The sequence below is a fragment of the Rhyacophila brunnea genome, unplaced genomic scaffold, assembly GCF_057557595.1.
Source record: "Rhyacophila brunnea isolate RB1 unplaced genomic scaffold, BYU_Rbru_1.0 scaffold_7, whole genome shotgun sequence".
Taxonomy (NCBI): Eukaryota; Metazoa; Arthropoda; class Insecta; order Trichoptera; family Rhyacophilidae; genus Rhyacophila; species Rhyacophila brunnea.
Genome location: NW_028233339.1, coordinates 23,530,496 through 23,550,530, shown reverse-complemented (window position 1 = coordinate 23,550,530; position 20,035 = coordinate 23,530,496). Strand labels below are relative to the sequence as shown.

The window sequence follows — 20,035 nt, the reverse complement described above, 5'->3', positions numbered from 1 at the left end:
TATTTGATCTATTAAAGCAGAAAAATTATTTCCGATAAACAGGTAGTCAGTATGAACATTTTTAAAAATTATTCTCCTTTTTTAAAGCATTGAATAAAAGATGGTTGAATCCAGAGCGTTGAAGCGGATCTCGGAGCAAGGAACACGAGCACGAAGCAGTGGAGCAATGGGGGTTTACCCGGAGCATCGAAAATTTGTAGTGGAAAAGTCCAATGGAAATATTATATTTGACACCTTGCAAAACTGGAATTATTTGAAATACGGTAAGACTGTCGAGTGATAATAATGACTTCACGTTTTTTGACAGAAGAAGCAGATAATGAAAGACGATTTGCTGTCGGTTTGTTTAATAGAATTAGTAATGAAAAGGTCGAATAATAAACCATATTTCAAAACTAATTATTTTTTTACTTTTTAACATTTGTATAGATATAATACCTATTAAAACTTTTTACCCGGAGCGAAACTCCAAAAAGGTCCGCTCCAACCTCCCTGGTTGAAATAATATCAAACAATTCTTTAGTCCGAATGGCGAATATTTCACGACAAATTTTACACAGTCTGTACTTATTTCCACATCAGCTACTGATTTTATATGTTATGTTGAATTATTCATTCATTAAGTATTTTATTAGTTTACTCTAAAACTGTTGTCTACTGATTAGTATAGTTTTATTATAAACCATAAACGATAATGTATACGTGACATCTTATTTCTTAATAGTTCATACATTCCATATTGTATCCAATCAATTGAAACATAATTGAATTTCAAACATCAATTCAGCCACTAAGTCAGTGTTTCTGTTATCCAATCTCATTTATATCTGTTCCATGAAGTCGATACCTGTTCCCGAATTAATTGAACCGGGCCGAAAGAAAATTGATTTCAATGTATTTCGTCTCGGCATTAGCTCAACCTGTCGATTATTCCGGCGCGGAATTATAAAAGGCTTTGGGTGATTCCCCTTCTCTCTGCGGGGGACTCCGGCCCCTTTGTCCTCCCTAGCGTCATTATTAATTTTCCGGCGCTATCTGGGACGGTAGCGAGTAGGGATTGCAATCCCGGATACATTTGACAATGTTGTTGTTATGAGATCCACTTCATACGTGTCATACGAGGAAAACAATCATTTTGCCTATTCGGTTTTTCGGTTTTTTGTTTTATTTTTTTCTTTGACGTTTCAAGCTTGTTACAGTGGTCTTTTCGAAAAGATAACGTATTGAAGAGAAAGTGTAAAGCCTTCTCTTAAAAATGGGTTCTGAAATGAAGATGGACGAATATATCGCACCGTGAATGTAAAACCATAACATGTGCAAAAGACATATTTTGGAGATATTAAGGTTTGACGTCTTCGTTCTGTTAGGACAAATAGAGTTTCTAAAAAAAAAAACATAATATTTATCAATTTCACTACTTTTGCAGTTGTTTCGCATTTAATCTCGAAATTGAAAAATTTGTACTTGCCTTGGTTTTACACTCACGGTGCGATAAGGTAACAACCGAAAACCAAATATAACAACCAACCCAGAAAGTACATTTTTAAATTTTGTTGACATGTCATATACTACATATATGTAAAAAGTTCTTTTATATACATAGGACGATGCAATTTTAGAGCTAAAATACGACTGATAAAATAAAGAGCTCTAAAATCTCCTCCAAGTATGTCACTTCACATTCGCTGCACTTCTTCTTGTAGTAAAAATGGACAGTACTCAGCTGGCGACGGGCATCCTGTAAGCCAGAGGGGGGCAAACTGCGGCCCGCGGGCCGCATGTGGCCCGGCGGGTATTTTTTTGCGGCCCGCCATCATTAATTGTACTTCTGACTACGAATAACTTTTTTATATTTTTTTAAAAAAATATTGGCAATAGATTAAACTTTGTTTAGCAATAGTACGCGATCCATTTTCAATAGATATTGTTAGTGTACCGACAGAGCTACAACCTGAGATTATTGATCTGCAGTGTGACACTGATTTAAGAGAATTGCATCACCGTTAAGAAATCTCCAAATTTTACAATGCCTTTAATTCAGACAAATTCGACCAACTGCGATCGACCAACGATTATGCAAGAAAAATGTTCGTTTTTTTGGATCAACCTATATGTGTGAACAAACATTTTCGATCATGAACCTCAATAAAAATTCTTTCGATCAAATATCTCCGATACCCATTTACAAGCAGTTTTGAGAATATCAACCACAAAATTAACACCTGAATTAAAAAAAATGTACAACAGTTTCATTCTTCTCATTATTTTTTTTGTAATGTTTATTTTTCGTGATCATAAATAGTGTATATCTAAAAATGGTATTTTACTTGCGGCCCGCCGCTCATTTTTAATTCTTAAATTTGGCCCTACATCCAAAAAGTTTGCCCCCCCCCTGCGTGTAAGCGAACGGTCACAGGTCGATTAACATGCCCGAACTTATACTTTTGAGCTTTTGGATGGTTTCAACAAGGGTTCTAGAACGACTGATGTAGATACCTGCAGGATATTGGTCTAGAATAGGTGGAAATGTGGACTGAATGGAAAACTGTTAAACCTACCGATGATCATCATCATCATCAGCCTGAATCTATCCACTGCTGGATGAAGGCCTCTTCAAGTTGCTTCCACTTCTCTCGGTCCTGTGCATTGCGTTGCCACGTACTTCCGCAGAACTTTATCATTTCATCGATCCAGCGGCCTCTAGGTCTACCTTGTGGACGTTTTGTACTTCTTGGATACCACTGGATGACTAGATTTGTCCAACGATTGTCTCTTCTTCGAGCTATGTGTCCAGCCCATCTCCATTTAAGGCTTTTAATAAACTTTATTACATCGCAAACCCTTGTCTGCTTCCTTATCCACTCATTCCTCTTTTTGTCCTTTCGCGTTATGCCCAGCATGCACCTCTCCATACCACGTTGTGCTACTCTAAGTTTCTGGATCTCTCTTTTACTTAGGGCCCATGTTTCACACGCATATGTCATCACGGGAAGCACACACTGGTTGAACACTTTGCGCTTTAGGCACAGTGGAAGGTCACTTTTGAAGACATTATTCAGGCGGCCAAAAGCACTCCAGCCTAGCTTTACTCTGCGAACAATTTCATCAAATATACATCCATCTATAGATACTTGTTGTCCCAGATAGATGTAGCTTTTCACCTGTTCGAGCTGAGTGCCATTGATGAGGATCTCTTTTTGGCCTGCAAAGCAGTTGAACATGACTTTCGTCTTTGTTACATTTATTTTCAAACCTACTTTGTTGCTTACTTCAGCGAGTTCCTGCATTCTGCTTTGGAGGTCTTCTGAGTCTTGCGAGAAAATTACTATGTCATCGGCAAAGCGCAGATGACTCAGGTATTCTCCATTTATGGGGATCCCTTTGTCATTCCAGTCAAGTTGCCTGAATAAGTCTTCAAGGGTAGCTGTAAATAGTTTAGGTGAGATTGTATCACCTTGTCGGACTCCTTTGCTGATAGGAAATCTGCGCGATGGTTTATGGAGATTTACAGATGCTGTTGCGCTACTGTATATATTATTGAAAATATTTATATAGCGTCCAGGGATTCCTTGTTTTCTGAGTGCGTCGAGTATTGAACATTTCTTTATCGAATCAAACGCCTTCTCATAGTCTATAAAACCCATGCATAGTGGCAGTTTGTATTCCTGGTACCGCTCTATGATTTCTCTGACGACTTGGATATGGTCCATAGTGCTGTATCCTCCTCTATGATGAGAATGATTAATAATAGCTTATATATAAAAATCGAGAAATGCAAGTAGGTACCTAATCTATCAGATTATTTTCTATTCATATTTTTGATGCGATATAAATAAATCTTGTATATTTTATTGTAATACAATACGTCACTGTTTGTAATAATATGAAAAAATCGAGATGGTGATTAATTTAGTCGATCCGTCAATAAAATTGAATGTTTTACGGGAATTTCAGTTTACCGAGATCGCAGACCCTAGTGGCGACGCCGCCGACGCGAAATGGGTGCGTCGCTGGGAAGTCACGTTGACTTAAGAGATTTATTAAAATCATAATTGCTCCCTTTTGTTCCGCCGGAAGGGAGACGATGTTCGCTTTTGCGATGATCGTGTTCGCTCGTCCTGCCTTATTTTATTCTCGGGATTGTTATACAGTCAATTAGTGTAACCGGCATCTATGACGGTGTACTTTTAATCCTTGTCGGAAAATGGGTCTCGGAAAGAGAAATTTAATCCATTTAAAATTTTGTACTAGGTATAGGTATATTATAAAACTGGAATTATTTTTAAACGGGAATTGCTACGAAACAAATGCTGTCCATACATTTAAAAAAATATTTTTTAACTAGATTAAATTCATTGTTAACCATTATCATGTTTAATCGTTACACTCACAAGGGTTTTATTATTATAGGTTGATTAATTATTACGTGGACAAAGCTTTTCAATATTTTTGGGTTGTTGTTTTAATTTAATAAAACGCAATTTTTTTGTAGTACTTATTCCACTTTTAATCAGTAGATTAGGACCGGTTTCGTCCGCCTCAGAGGGACATTTTCAACTTATTATTATACTTTCGTTGAAAATGTCCCTCTGAGGCGGACGAAACCGGTCCTAATCTATTGATTAAAAGTGGAATAAGTACTACAAAAAATTGCGTTTTATTAAATTAAAACAACGATACAATGCAGTTCCATCATAAATTGACAGTTAACAAAATAAAAGAAATATTTTTGGGGTTGATGACGGAGCAGGTGATGATGTGATAAAGGCAGCGGTAGTGCAGATGGATGTAGATGTTTATTGTCTTGGTGCAAAGTACAGAGAGTTACAATGGTCGGAGTAAAATAACGGTACAGAGTATCGTGGTGAGCTTAGGTGCTCAGACCGAGCCGCGATTCGTTCGGAAGCGACGTCTACCGATCAACTGTTAACGATAATACTGAGATCGAATAGCGGAGTGACGGTGATCGAGTGACGAGTCAGGAGTCTGTTCTTCTCAATCTTCTTTCGCTATTTTTAAAAATGAAATTTATCTAGTTTAATAAATTATAGTAGTCATTGTTGAACTAGGTTATGATTATTTATGTTATTCAGATACTAGGAAGTGCTGACCATGCGCTTCCGCAACTTCGATTTGTTTTAAAAACAAAACTTGAATATCGAAGTGTATCATATTTGTAATGCAGAGTGATGTGCTCACCATACGTGTATTATATTTCAAATAACTTTCCATAAGTTGATTGAACATGATAATACATATTATGTAATATAAAGGCCAGATTCATCTACGGCTTCTCTGCATCTGCATTATCTAAGCAGTGGATAAATTTAATTATAGTATGCATTTCATCATCATCTTCACTGGCCGGTGTCGATCAACTGCTAGATTAAGGCCCCCCTTAGTTGTTCCCACTCTGATATGTCCCAACTTCTTTGCTGCCACGTGAATTCGCAGAACTATTGTATATACTTCATTATCTATTGGTTTCTTTTGTGGTCTTTCCACGTTATGCCTGACATGCAATTTCCCATGCCATGATTTTGAACATATAAAATTGGTAGATAACAGTGGTGAAAGGTGGAGGTTGGCTGTTATGATCCGACATAAATAGTGCAAAACGTATTTGTTTTCATTTAACGATTTAACTAAGACTACAATGTGTAAATGGTCAGTTTTTTAAAATTCATTTAAACCCTGCCTAATCCTAACCATAGTAGATAATGGTCAAAAAAATATTCGTTTATCTATGAAATATTTAAAATTATGCCATTAAACCATACATAAATTTAAATATGTTATAGAATATAGATTAAAGAATATTTTTATTGATTATGGTGTGGTTGGGCAGGGCTTAACGATTAAAAAAATAACCAACACCATATTTTATGTAATATGTATTCTTAAATTAACGAAAATAAATAAGTGTGCACTATTTTGTAGGATTGCCTATACCATACCTAAACTATTATGGTTTGGTTTAGGCAGGGCTTAATTAAATTTAAAAAAAAAACTAAGTAATAAAGTTAAAAAAATAAGTAGGTATGATTTGCAAAGTTTAGTGTGTACTATTTATGTCGAATCTTAACAGTCTACCTCAACACCTTGCCACTGCTATAAAATAAAGGCACTCACACGGACGGTGAAAGAAGTGGGTTCGAAACACTCAGTTCACCGTTCACTGTTGAATAAAAAATATAATAATGCTTGTATTGTTGAAATGTTTTCTCGGAATTATGTGTTGTACAATATAATAAGACCATATTTTCATTGTCTATTTATTACTAAATAAAATGTATTAACAAGTAGATATACTTCATGTAGAATTCATATCTCCGTAGAAATCTTATTCGTAGATACCTTCTGAGCACGACCTCCCTATTGGGCGATAGCGGCGCTCGATAAAGTTATCTTTCCATTTCGTCGCTACGAATTCCGAAGAATCCATTTGGAGAGACTCCAAAAATCGGCAACTTGTCGGCGACATCGTCCCTATTGAGGTGTTACATTATACCATCAATGTGGCAGCAACATTTTAACGACGTTTCCCGGATGCCGTGCTGTCAATCTTATTACTAAAAAGATTGTTTACTTTTTGCAAATTGATTTTTGTGCGAAATGTCTGGTCTATTGTAATATTTGTATTCAATTGAAACGTAAATAAATAACAAATCCATAACTTGTATTCGAGATATATATGTAGTAGGTTAGACTATTGCCTTTAAAATTGCGTTTTTACATAGTAATAATTCAATTTTAGCTAAGATTTACCAAATTTATATTTTCAATGCCATCTTATTATTTTATTTAACGAAAAACACCCAACAAGATAACTTGTTAGTATTATCATCAACATGAATCAATCCACCGATGAATGAATGCCTCTCTAAGCAGAGACCTCTTTTATTTTTTGCATAAAGTGCCGAGTGGGACTTGAAACTATATCCACCGGATTCTGGCCAATGTGCTTTACCAAGTAAGCCTCTTGCACTATACTTAATGCCGATGAAATTAACTAATAACTATGCATCCGAGTTTCTGTCCATTAATATTGGCAACCATTTTTTGTGACTTATGTTCAATCCTAATAAAATCATAATATGAATTTTAAGCCCTTATAAGCATGACGCGTAACCGCTCGTCCGTCGTGGGCGCACAATCTAGATAAATTTATTTTCAATCAATATTTTTTCAGTTATGTATGTGTCAATAATGTGGGTTTGGCTTCCAATGCGTTGCATACTTTTGCGATAAGTTCGCCATTGATTTGAGAAGAGACTCCTGCGCCAAGACTTTCAATTTTATTATAATTGATTGAAAACTACCGACAGGTTGTTGTATTATTGAAAGAAAAAAGATAAAATGATAAAGTTATCTGCTATGTAAATTGTCAATCATACCGGTTAATATGCGCCTCCCTATACGTGAGTTAATCTTCAATAAAAAGCAGGTTTCCCCCAAAACCCGGTCTTTTTTCTCTAAGCTGGATTAATACTTTAACAAGAGTATAATAAATTAGATTGGTATTATTCATAAAGACCTCCCTTTATAAGGGGGATAGGTATAAAGATTTTTTTACCGTTGCACGATTTGGCGAATACTAATATCGACGTATTAAGTCTTTATTCGCAAAACGTAAATAAATAGGAATTGATAAGTACTTTAAACGTAATGTGATATCCGTTGCTAACTTAGAAGGTCTTCTAATCCTCTCGTGGGTTTATTTATTTTATTTGGCGCATTTCATTTTGAATCCTTACAGTTTATTTTCATTATTGCTTTGGTACTCTAATTTTAATTGATACGGTTATACAACCTATTTAACTAAATATTTTAAAACATTTTAATTTTTAATTTTTTTTAAATTTAATAATAACTTAATGGTCGTACTTTAAAAAAAATAGTAGAATTGTTTTATATAGGATTAGGTACCCGTCCGTGAAATATTAGACTGCACTAATAGAGACTGGATCACGGCAATATAGAGTTTGGAAAACGTTAAATTTAAACTTAAACCGTCTAAGGCTGATACAATGATAAACTTAAACACCTGCTAAATTTTATGTTTAAGAATAGGTTATCTTCTATAGTCACGTCTATATTCTGTATCATAATGAATGGATCAAAGTTTGTTACATAAAGAAAACGCGCATTCAAACATTGGCAATATTTGAGGACATTCCGAAAGCTTTGTATTTAACCACGCTTCAAATTCTCGGTCTATAGTGTATTCACTATTGCAACTGAACTAACATTAGTATTTATTGATGTATAATGTATGGTCAGTAATTTCTTCAAATTAAGAAAAAACATTCTTCATACTAATGATTATGCCAAAAAGCCTTCTACCCTTTTTAATTGATTAAGATTGTAAGTTCCGACGGCTTTCCAATTTGTATGGCTATTATAATATAATATTTTCCCCAGCATAATATTTCAAAGTGTACTCTGCCGGCCTTATTCAGAGCGTCCTGCCAAAATCGTTTTTAACCCTGACGTGTCACATTAGCAACGCAATATTGTGCGCGCGCATTCTAACGTTGAAGCTTTGAGTATACTTAGCCCCCGTGAAGATTAAATTCAGGTTTGATATAAAATTTAATTGACCGGATGGACTCTAATTCGCTTCGACTGATGTGCTTGGATTGTTTTATAGAGAAATGATTGTATTCAGTCTATTTGACACCGGAACCGGATATTAGTAAATTTACACTGCCTATCAATTAGATTATCGTTCTTAACAATGCAGTTGTCGATATTATTTTAACAATCTGTAGAACTAATAGTAATTTTACTCGATACGTAGTTTATTCATATCTCTCTCCCGTGCGCTCCTAGAAGAGGACCGATACCGATGATATGCAGATTTGAAAGGACGATGTGCACATTAAGAAACGATTAGAAGTGGCACGTAATTTGGGAAAATTTACATTTATTTAATTAAATACAATGAAAAAGTTAGTTACACAGCAATTATATAATATCTACATAAGTACTACTCTTTACGACTAGTTATTTAAAATATATCGATATCTTTATGGTGAGACGAAGTTGTCCTCGTCACAATGAAAGAAGGTGTTCCGAGTTTCTAATAGATTAATATTATTTTAAATGAAGAGTCAGTACGAAGAAGATCACTAACGAATACCGATATGATGGGTTTATAGCATACCAAAACTACTCACGTCAGTTTTTTGTGACGTATAAAAATTAATAATATTAAATAAAATATAAAGTATAATATTCAAGTGTAATACTGTGCCCCAACAATTTCAGTGATCGGAAGTGACGAATGTATGAAAACCGAACTCTCTCTCATTAAACAACAGTAACAACTTCTCAAATATCTACCATAATAACCCCTATACTCCTATTATTTTTGTGTTAATGATAATAAATGCAACTCTGCGCAGTGGTATCAAATTTTAACCACTGTGCTTCTTCTTTTTTTCCTTTTTTAAATAAATATGTGAAAACTGTGAATCGAGTCGCATGCACAAAGCCTCCTTCCACTCAAATTCCATAATGAAAGACTCCCTGAGCATTATTACTCAAGATCCAGCTAGGAGGGTGTATCGATATACCAGGGGTGTCAATAAGATCGATAGCGAAATGATTTTTGGTCGATCGCCAAAAATATTTTATTTATTTATTCATAATTTAGAAGTAGGTATAATGGGATTTTATTTATTATACATTTTTCTATTACCCAAATTTGTAATTATCTAATTCTAACACCATAAAACAGAACAAATTTAACAGACAAACATTTGGAATCATGTTTGAGAAATGGTTTGAGTAATTACACCCCCAATTTTATAAAAAGTAATTCAAGCTCTATAGCATCCGGAAGCTCAAAATAAAATAACTACAGTTATTTAAATGAAATTTTTCTATGTACAACGCTTCATTTAATTTTCTTAGTAAGATTCTATTTTAGTTTAAAATATATAGGTATATATATTACATACTATATTTATATATGTCCTTAATTTCATAAAAAGTAGATCGCGGAGGATTTTTCTTCTCCAAAGTAGATCTAATGTAAAAATTGGTTGTCACCCCTGCTCTATACACTAAGAGAAGAAGTATCTAATTACTTATAGAATAATACAGATATTAGGTAAATGGGACACTGTATGTACTCGTATCATTTAAAATGCTGTATCACGTTCACGTAGGCTTTCTTCTGAAGTTTCAAAACCGATATAAGTTTTTTTTTCGTTTTTTACGCCGTGTATTTTAATCCATAAATATTTTATGCCAACGTTGTCAGCCGAGAACGGTTTATTTACCCTCCCGAGATTATGAATCTTGGCGAGCAGGAATTTTATTTGAAAGATGTCGCGTATTTGAAATATGCTTAATACTACTTCGTGGCGAATCTCTAGCTAACTAAATAAAACAAAACTGCACGTTTTGAGGTTCGCAAACTAGGTTATGCGCATAAATGATATACCAATATTAGCTGGACGTTTTCGTGAATAAGAAACGATTGACTCCACTTACCAACTTTATATATTATATTATGTATATTTAGAGAATAAAACATATTTCATTATCATATATTCTTGATTTGTCTGTCTCTCTATATATATATATATATTTGTCAAGTCGAAACATATGGAAATGTATACGATAGAGCGAGACAAGAATAAGACATATCAAATACGTAAGAAAGACTACATACACGCGAACGAAAATTATAAATTTGAAAGAAAAAAAATATTGGATACTAGCATACTAATTTGACAGACGTTTACAGTGCACTACTTGCTTATCGAGTATATAAAAAGTATTAAACGACATGACAATTAATTTGTGATAGACTAGAAGTATAAAGAAGTATGGTGTAAATAAATTTCGTAGTAAATAAAACTTCCAGTGTGTTTACATAACATCGAAAAGTTACAAGTATTGAAACGAGTGTGGAATTCGAACATAATCGTCCATTCCGAAGCTTCATTGGTAACGTGTGTTCAAATCACACTCGGTTCAAAGAAAATTTAATGCACTTTTTGAGACCAAGTTATGTGCTTTCAATGATGAATGCTACGTACTTAATATCAGTCTTTAAATTTAAATTAATATTTAAAGACACTCTCCTAATTTTTAGTCAGAGGTCACATTTGAACACTGGTACAGGTAATAAATAATATCTGGTGACTCCAATGACTATAAATTTCTTCTAAATAATCCAAATAATATTAAATATAGGTACATAATTTGAAAAAATCTACTACCGACGGGACATGAACATATTATTATTATTACCTCTGGACTTACGCCAATGTGGTTTTTTCTAGTTGGTATACATCTGAGGTATCTTCAAATTACGTATATAGAATATAGTATATATAGAATGTTATATTTTCAAATCTTGTGAATTTTTCGTTGAATAAAGGAAATGATTTATCAAATAATATTGCTCAACATAATCATGTAAACCATTGGTAAGCCTTTCCGGCCTATCAAGTTTATCGTATAAAATTAATTAACTTATGACAATATTATTTGTTTTCTTTTTACTATCTACACTATATAATTATTAATGGATTGGTTAGTTATATCATAAATTATGTTTGTTCTTTATTATCTATTATCTCCTACTGTGGCCACAAATAAGATATTATATTCGCCGAAGAAATTACAAAGGAAAGCCTACGACTGTGACATAAATAAATAATAAACCTTTTTGTCCCCAATCGGTTGATTTTAGTCAAACGGTTGCTTTTCTTTCAAATAACTCTATTCAAAGCGTATTTTTTGCCTTCCAGTTTCGCTTCTTCTCTTTGGCTATCACGAGTAGTCAAGACTAGGGTAGGGAATCCAATCCCGAGCCAAAATTCTGATCCCGGGATTTCGGGATTACAATTTGATAATCCCGGGATCCCGGGACTGGTCCCGGGATTGGCATTTTTTCCATTGTTAATACATTTTTTTTATATTTACAAATAACATCAATAAAATCGGTCAAAAATAAATCTAGTATAATTTATACTATTTAAGACATTTTTATACAACGTTTTCATTAGCTCGTATTCTTATTTGTCCGGTGGTTGTTTGTCCGGTACAAATCTTGCAATCGATTTTTAACTAACTTCCCGGCTAGCTAGACATTTGAAACTTTTAGAATATATCAGAACACGATGCCAATGCATTCTTTTAATACTTTTAGCCATCTTTAAGCAGAATCGAATTAATTTTCAATTAATTCTGTTTTGTATAGAAAGTTATTTCAGAAATATCCATAAAAAGTTAAAGACTATTATTGGTTACTAAGGCGGTGGTCCTAGCAACTAAATTATTAATATACGTGCGTCACTATGGAAATCAAAATGAAATGTCAAAATGACATTTCAGTATTTTATATTTGTTTGTTTTTTTATTTAATTCATATCAAGTACAAGTTTTAGCATATTTAGTATAATAATTCAACAGAAAATTTAAAATCGTTGTATATAAAAATTTCTTTTTTTATCTTGTAATTATTATTGTTAATTATGTTAATTGTTCAATCTTGAAAATACAAAAGGTTAATGGAATAAATAATATTGTAATATTAATAATAATGTGAATTTCATATGAGATTGCTGTTTCTGGTAGTAAAGACTTAATTAATGGGTTAGCTAGATTTAAAATAGTAAAGCAAATCGTGGTGTATGGCCTCTCCGCTTCATAAATCTAATTAATCAGCCAAATATGAAACTGCCGTAAAACTTATGAGATCATGGTGGAATTACTTTGTTAAAAGTGCAAAGAATTATTTTTTTCCAATCTTTCTCATTTTTATTGATTTATGTGAAAAAATCAGCAACTTACATATGGGTATAAATCAAACTTTATTCAAACTCAGTTTATTTCTAATTTAGTTATTTGTTATTAAAAGTATTTTTTTGTTCTTTATAAAAAATCAATCCCGAAATCCCGGGATTATGTTTACCAATCCCGGGATTCAAAGGTATTGAAAATAGCCCGGGATTGGAATCCCTAGTCAAGACGTACACTATTACGATGAGTAGGATACTTAAAGCAAGTCACCGATAATATATTCGCCCAATGTATTTTCCACAGTTGGTGCCTTTATATTAGACGGCGTTCGCCAACTATCCGTTTCTTTTCCAAGTTTTTTAAAAATCTTCATTTGTTTTCTTTATAACAATGAAGACGATTGCTCGAACATTTTATCGCGTGACACTCTCTTGGAGAATATTATTTTAGTCTACCTTATTTCTGACATTTTAAGAAGTATTTAAATTTGTGTGTAAATGCAAATAAAACGCGAGGACAACGACCTTATGTGGGCTCACGTGTTAAATAATAAAAACATTATTCATATATTTTTTTTCTACTGCTTGCCATGATATGAATAGATAATTTTATGCCGTGTTTGCCATAAAATATAATTTATTCTTAACTTATTAATACTACTCTTTTAATTATATACTTAATGGTATTATTATATTGTTATTTTGTCAATTATTAGTGGAGGCAAATGGCAATGCAATTACAATAAAACACAATATTTTGTTGTGATTATTTCACTTAGTTTAATAATAAGCAAAACCGCTTTCGTCGGCTTCAGATGGTAATAATAATTTTTGGTATACATATCTGTATTATTACATATTTTATACCAGTTGACGATGTCCATTTAAAGTGGACGAAACTGATTATTATCAAACCAAATGGAATAATTACTATATATTGTGTTTTATTTGAATTTATATGAGTATAAATTTTTTTTCATTACATTTTTATGGCTGTTGATACAGTGCATATCGTTGACCGTGTCTGGAATCTTGTACGTATGCAGTTCGCCGTATCACACTTCACCGTGAAATGTTTTATCGGAAATATAGGGCCGTATATTAAAGACCGCCCTACCTCTTTAGGTCGTATAGTACTGACATAAAATTCATGTCTAAATAAAATACGGTCATGTCGGTTTACACTTTACAGGAAGCCAGCAGCAAACAAATTTTAAAAATAGCCGATATACTGGATTATTTGTTAGGTTAGGTTAGGTTAGGTTTTCATTCTTGAATTCATGAATTTTGCCAAAATCAGCTATGAAAATTGAATTAATGTTCATATTGAATCTAATAAAATTGGAGACCGTATAGTATACGGTCATCTCTTTCCAATAGAAGGCTCACGGTGAACTATGCCACGGTGAAATGCTTTACGTACAATTTACACGTAACCATCGTTGACGCCGTGATTACGGAATCAATCCCGCGTCTGTCATTAAATATAATATGTGGTTTTTACAATGTGCGTTTGATTCAAAACGATCATCTATTAATTAATTAGTGTGCCCACTTTTAGTATATTTACTTGCTAATTACTAGATTCTGATTTTCAAATATGCTTTGCTCAGCCCGTTTCGTCACATTATTTATCGTGTGCCTTCTACGATGTCGTATACCTAGTCGTATAAAATATTACCTTCAAATGCCATTGAATAAATTAGACACCCTGGATTACTCGATTGACTATTAGTGGCCTTGTAAATATAGCGCTACAAGTGCCTAAGCCTAATTTATTGCATTTTATATTAAGGTAATTTTCAAATTCTAACATATGGTACGTTATTTAGCGTTACAGCCTTCTGGATTGATTGCCCAAAAAGCTTCTCATTCCATTGTTCCAAAATAACCCATATTATTTACTGCCCAAATTAATCGTATCAGCGAGATTAGACCATAGCGGAGTACCCAGTATCTACCCCTCGTTGTGATTTTTTTTATATATATGACGTGATCAATTTGAATTTTCGCCGGCCGTAATATATCCCGTCGCGAGAGCCTACTTTTCACTGTGAGTGTACATTTATATTTCGCAGCGTCGCACAATATCTCAGCCTCTCGTTGGATGTAATGTGGATTTATTTCGGAATTATGTGGGCACGAATAATGTTGCCCTGTCATTTAGGGTGAGTGGAACAGTTTCTTATGTACCCTTTATTAAACGGAAAATTATATATATATTGTAAGATTATGCCGCCTTACGTGTTTTGCATAATATATACCAACTGCAGTTTATATGCTTTATTCTAGAGCAGTTCTGGAAAAACTTTTTGGGTGAAGGGCCACATTAGGAATATAAAATGAATGGCGGGCAAGTAAAATACTATTTTTAGGAATTTCAACATAAAAAAATTAATGATTCTTTAATAGCAAACAATTTAATGAGGAGAATGAAACTGTTTTACATTTTTTTAATTTCTGGTGTTAATTTTGTAGTTGAGATTTTTAAAACTGCTTGTAAATGTTTATCAGTGATGCTTGATTGTAAAGAGTTTTTATTGATATTCATAATTGAAAATGTTTGTACACACATTATGTAGGTTGATCTAAAAATAACCAACATTTATCGAGCAGAATCTTTTAGATCTTCGAATTTGTCCGAATTAAGAGAGTTGTAAAAATTGCAGATTTATGCTCGACGGTGCCAATCCCTTAAATCAGTACCACACCGCCACACTGCAGATCGATAATTTCATCCTAGTTGGAACAAACTTAGAGATGATAAAATAATCAACAAGTTGATAAATTCTTCAATGCATTATTTATGTATATTCAAATTTTATTTTTGAAAATGCGTTGAAATCAATGACATTAATATGGACGAAGCATCTAGAAAATAAAATGACACTCACTTTGTGTCGGGTCTGCCGGATGGCGAAATTCATATTTTAATATCGGTATCCTACGCTCAAATGAACATTCTGCTTGTAAGCGGTCTGGCGACACCGCTGGGTCTGCCCATACAAAATTTCTGACTGTCAGGTTTCGACTCCACCGTTATTATTGTGTTACAAAATGCCAATGTGCCTAGTTAAAAATTGGAAAAAAATCTACTAAACACTCCAAGAAAGATGGGATATCACTTTGCATGTGTTAGTATTATTTATTATTTATAAAATGCCATTTTAAGATATTGATGAATGTTTATTCAATGCAATTGAATGACATGAACCATTGGACAGTCAGTCGCCTGTGATTCGCTGGGCTCACTTGCGTCTAATCTCCGAGAAGTCGTAAGTAACCGAGAATCTGTTTCTAACGCAATGAGTCATGACACTAATACGCCATTACAATAAAGGTTATATTACTATAAATTCTCGAAGCTTGTATCGCATAATGGAAACGGATACGTCAATGGTCACGTGACATCTACCTATACATCTGTGAATGACTTTCATGCACAATTTCTCGTGCGCGCCGGGTATGAAGTGAGTCGTCCATTTAATATGTCATTGGTTGAAATGTAGAAAAAAGTAAACTTTATTAAAAAATACGATTAAAGCTCGCGGGCCCCACAGAAATACTCAGGCCTGTTCTAGAGTTATAAGCAATGTTCCCTCTAAGGTGTGCGCGCGCACACCTACCAAAATATGTCCGCACACATGTTTTCATCCTCCGCACAGTCCTCACACAAAAATATTGTAAAAGAAAGTTTCAAGAAGGGATCACCATATCCGTCCCGTTGTATCGCATGCCAAAGTATGCGAAAAATAGATAAGTACGTATTTTAGTGTTTAGCAATGACCACCTATATGCCGGGCCCTCTACATTTCTTAGTCTTTGACATGTTTCAACTTGCAAGAAACATTGTCAGTAGGTACAGTCTCATAGTAGTCCTTGTTGTGAAAACATCACAGTTCTTACAATATTTTTTAACGGTAAAAGTGTTCTTGCTAAAAAGCAGTGTTTTTTACTTAAAAATTTTATACATAATAAAAAAACTAATAATCATTGTTTGTAACAAATAACTACATGCATGTTTAGTGTACGTAACAACAATTCAAGAGAACAATACGATTATTTGCACAGTTACATTATTAATTATAGAAAACTTGTCCCCTACTGTCAAAAAGGAGTGGATGTGATCTTTCAAATGCGATCATTGAAGAAATCCTGCGATGAATTTAATTTGGAATGGCTCTCTGAAATTGTCGATACAGAAATGCCATCTTCAATGCATTCGCAAAAAGTAAAAATTGGTGATATATTTGTTTATTCGGAATTAGATGATTGTGTCGAACGTATCATATTATACTCCGCAGCAAATATGCAAGTAGAATTCACGTCTGGAAAGAAATGGATTGAATCGAGGTGGTATATTAAACTTAAAGGCATTTAAATAAAAAAAAAATACACCGAGATGCTGTTACGAAATTGAAAAATTTGAAAAGAGGTGGACGGAAACACCCGAAGAACGAAAGAATAGAATTGAGATCGCTGAGCGCAAAAAATCTGGTTGCGATTTAGTCAAAAGTGTTAATCGATAATGTACTATTGGCTATAAACAATAAAAGCTTCTACGCTGTACAAGATATTCATAATCATGTATTTAAATACTTAAACAGATATTCCCGAATATTATGCGTTCGAATTCGCCGACGTTTGACTTAAATTTTATACTTTGTCATTACAAAAGAAATTGTATGTGTGTGTTTGTCCAACCTGCACAGATGCGTTGATGATCCGCATACACAATAGAAAAATTAGAGGGAACGTTGGTTACAAGTACCTACATATATGTATCCCGGATGACAGTTTCTTTAAGACAACACTTATATTTTTAAGAGTTTATTCTAGATGAATTATTTAACTATAACTATAAATACAAGTTTTGTATGAGAACACTACTTACTGACAATTCTACAATGTTTTTGTGTTAGGTATTGGATTTTTAGCTAAGGAATACTATTTTCTGTACATTGGCGAATTAACATGATTTATGGCAGTTATAAACTTTTTTTTACCAAGTCATATTTCAATTAAGAACGTTGCAGATAATTGATTGGTAGATGAATAAACAATCAAAATAGCTAGATATGTGTTATTAGTTTCGAAGTCCGTAACATCCAATTGTAGTTTTTTTTTTTTTGATACTTTACTTTTCCATTGTATGTATATTCATAAAATATCAAATCCAGTTCTGTTTGTTTGTTAAATATAATTAAACCGGACGTTGATTTCAAAGTCGCTCTTATTCAAACGCTGCCACTTTTATATTTTGCGACAAACTTGAAACAAGATTATTTATTAATTTTAATGGTGTTATGAACACATTATTTCGCCATTCGCTTTTTCTAATTGTTCATTAATATGTTTGCAAAAATAAAATATTATATTTGTCACAACTTTAATTGTTTCACGGTTTTTTGAGATTTCAAAATGACGGAATATGGAGGTTACCTATTCTGGAACTAATACCATCATAATATGATATATTATAAATGTGTATTATTATTACAATACAGGGATCATATTATAAAACATACTATTATGAACGCAATTTATTTTTCAATATTTCAAAGAAACTTTTTGATTTTTCATTTTACATGTCTTTTAAAATACCTTTAAAAATTGATAATTAAACGAAAATATTTAGCTTTAAATATTCACAAATATACATCTTTCAAACGAATTGTGTTATATTCATTACTTGTTCGATATACGAAAAAGTGTCTCAAAACATAACGATTTTTCGTATATTATAGAAATAAACGAAAGTTTCCACTTAATAATATCCAACGAGCTTTCGTAATCTGTCATTATTACTAAAATATTGTTGTCGCTTTTTCCAATGAGATAAATATTCAATTTCTTTAGTAATAGAGTTATCTATTTCCAATAACGTCCTTTATTTATCATAATATATTAGAAATGTTTACCGTGTATTGATGAAAGTGGTCTGTAGTAGCTACCTACTTAGAACATACCCACCTGTAATATTTTGTTCGAATCAAAGCTTTTTGTTTTCTGTTTATCCCATCGAAAGCTTTGTACGCGTATATTGTAATATATTTTGTTTGAACATTTGTGTTTCTGATTGGTTAAACGAAATTATTTATATAACAAAATATTTATGATAAACTCCCTTTGTAACGTAATACTTTCCCAATCACGTGGCTTTATAAACTCCGTTCAAATTAATGTTCAGCTTTTAATAATCAATTAATATTTGATGCCTTAAATTAATAAATCATTATAGGGTATTACAACTTTATCGCAATCAATGAAATGAAAACAAAATTATCGCTGAACTTATCTGCGCTATGAATCAATTCGTGGAACGTTATTAAATTTGTTTTTGAGAAGAAAGTTGAGCCGGAATTTATTTTTGATTATCTCGTTAACTCGCCTTCCAGCGAACTAAACTACTAATTTTATTTATTATTATCTAATCAAACAATTCTTTCTTCTGTAAAAAAAAAATAAACATTTCGGAACAGTTCACCTAATTTAATTTTTGTAGACTTTTCAGTAAGTACCTAACATCTGATACTTTTCACGTTAAAACAGATTTACTAGTTTTTCTAAACAAAATGTCTTTAAAGTCTAGTCTGAATAAACAATTAGGTATTGTGATGAAATCCAATAATAGGTAGGTACTGTATATTTCGTTTTAATTTTAATACTTTTTCTTGAAAACATTCTGAATTATTAACAAATTCGTTGATACAGTTGTTCTATTTCAATATTATAGTCGAATTAATATTAATACATAGGAAAATATTTGGGGCATTAAAATGTCTTGAAATGTGTAAAATTCCAACGAATAAATAATATTTTGTAACATCGTAGTCAGACGATTGTTACATGTAGGTACTAATTTAAACTACCTAATATAACAGCGAAGTGGCATAGAAAAGTGGATGTTGGCCATAACGCGGATAGACCACAAAAGAAACCAATGGAGATAGATAATAGCACGCGATATCATAGAGGTCTTGCAACGGGTTGGTATGTCGCTTCTGTCATACAGCGGTACACAATGGACACTAAACGATCACATGGTCGCCGTAAAACCCGCTTGATGGAGAAGCCAGCGAAGAACTAGAAACTGAGAAGAGCGGTGGCTGTTTGATGAAGCCTTCATCGAGCAGGGGATCAACCCCGGCGGATGAAAAAAATGTACTACTTATTTAAGTACTTAATTCATAATTTAAAGCTCCTATTCTCTGTAAGCACACATATTTGTGAAATGAAAAGAAATCATTTTTTTTTCTCTGTTACAG

At 32.9% G+C, this 20,035-nt stretch overlaps 1 protein-coding gene across 7 annotated transcripts in view; it reads left to right on the top strand.

Annotated features, from left to right (window-relative positions):
- Positions 1-20,035, top strand: part of LOC147064644 (adenylate cyclase type 1-like) — a 495,388-nt gene that overhangs the window by 212,537 nt on the left and 262,816 nt on the right. The window lies entirely within an intron of this gene.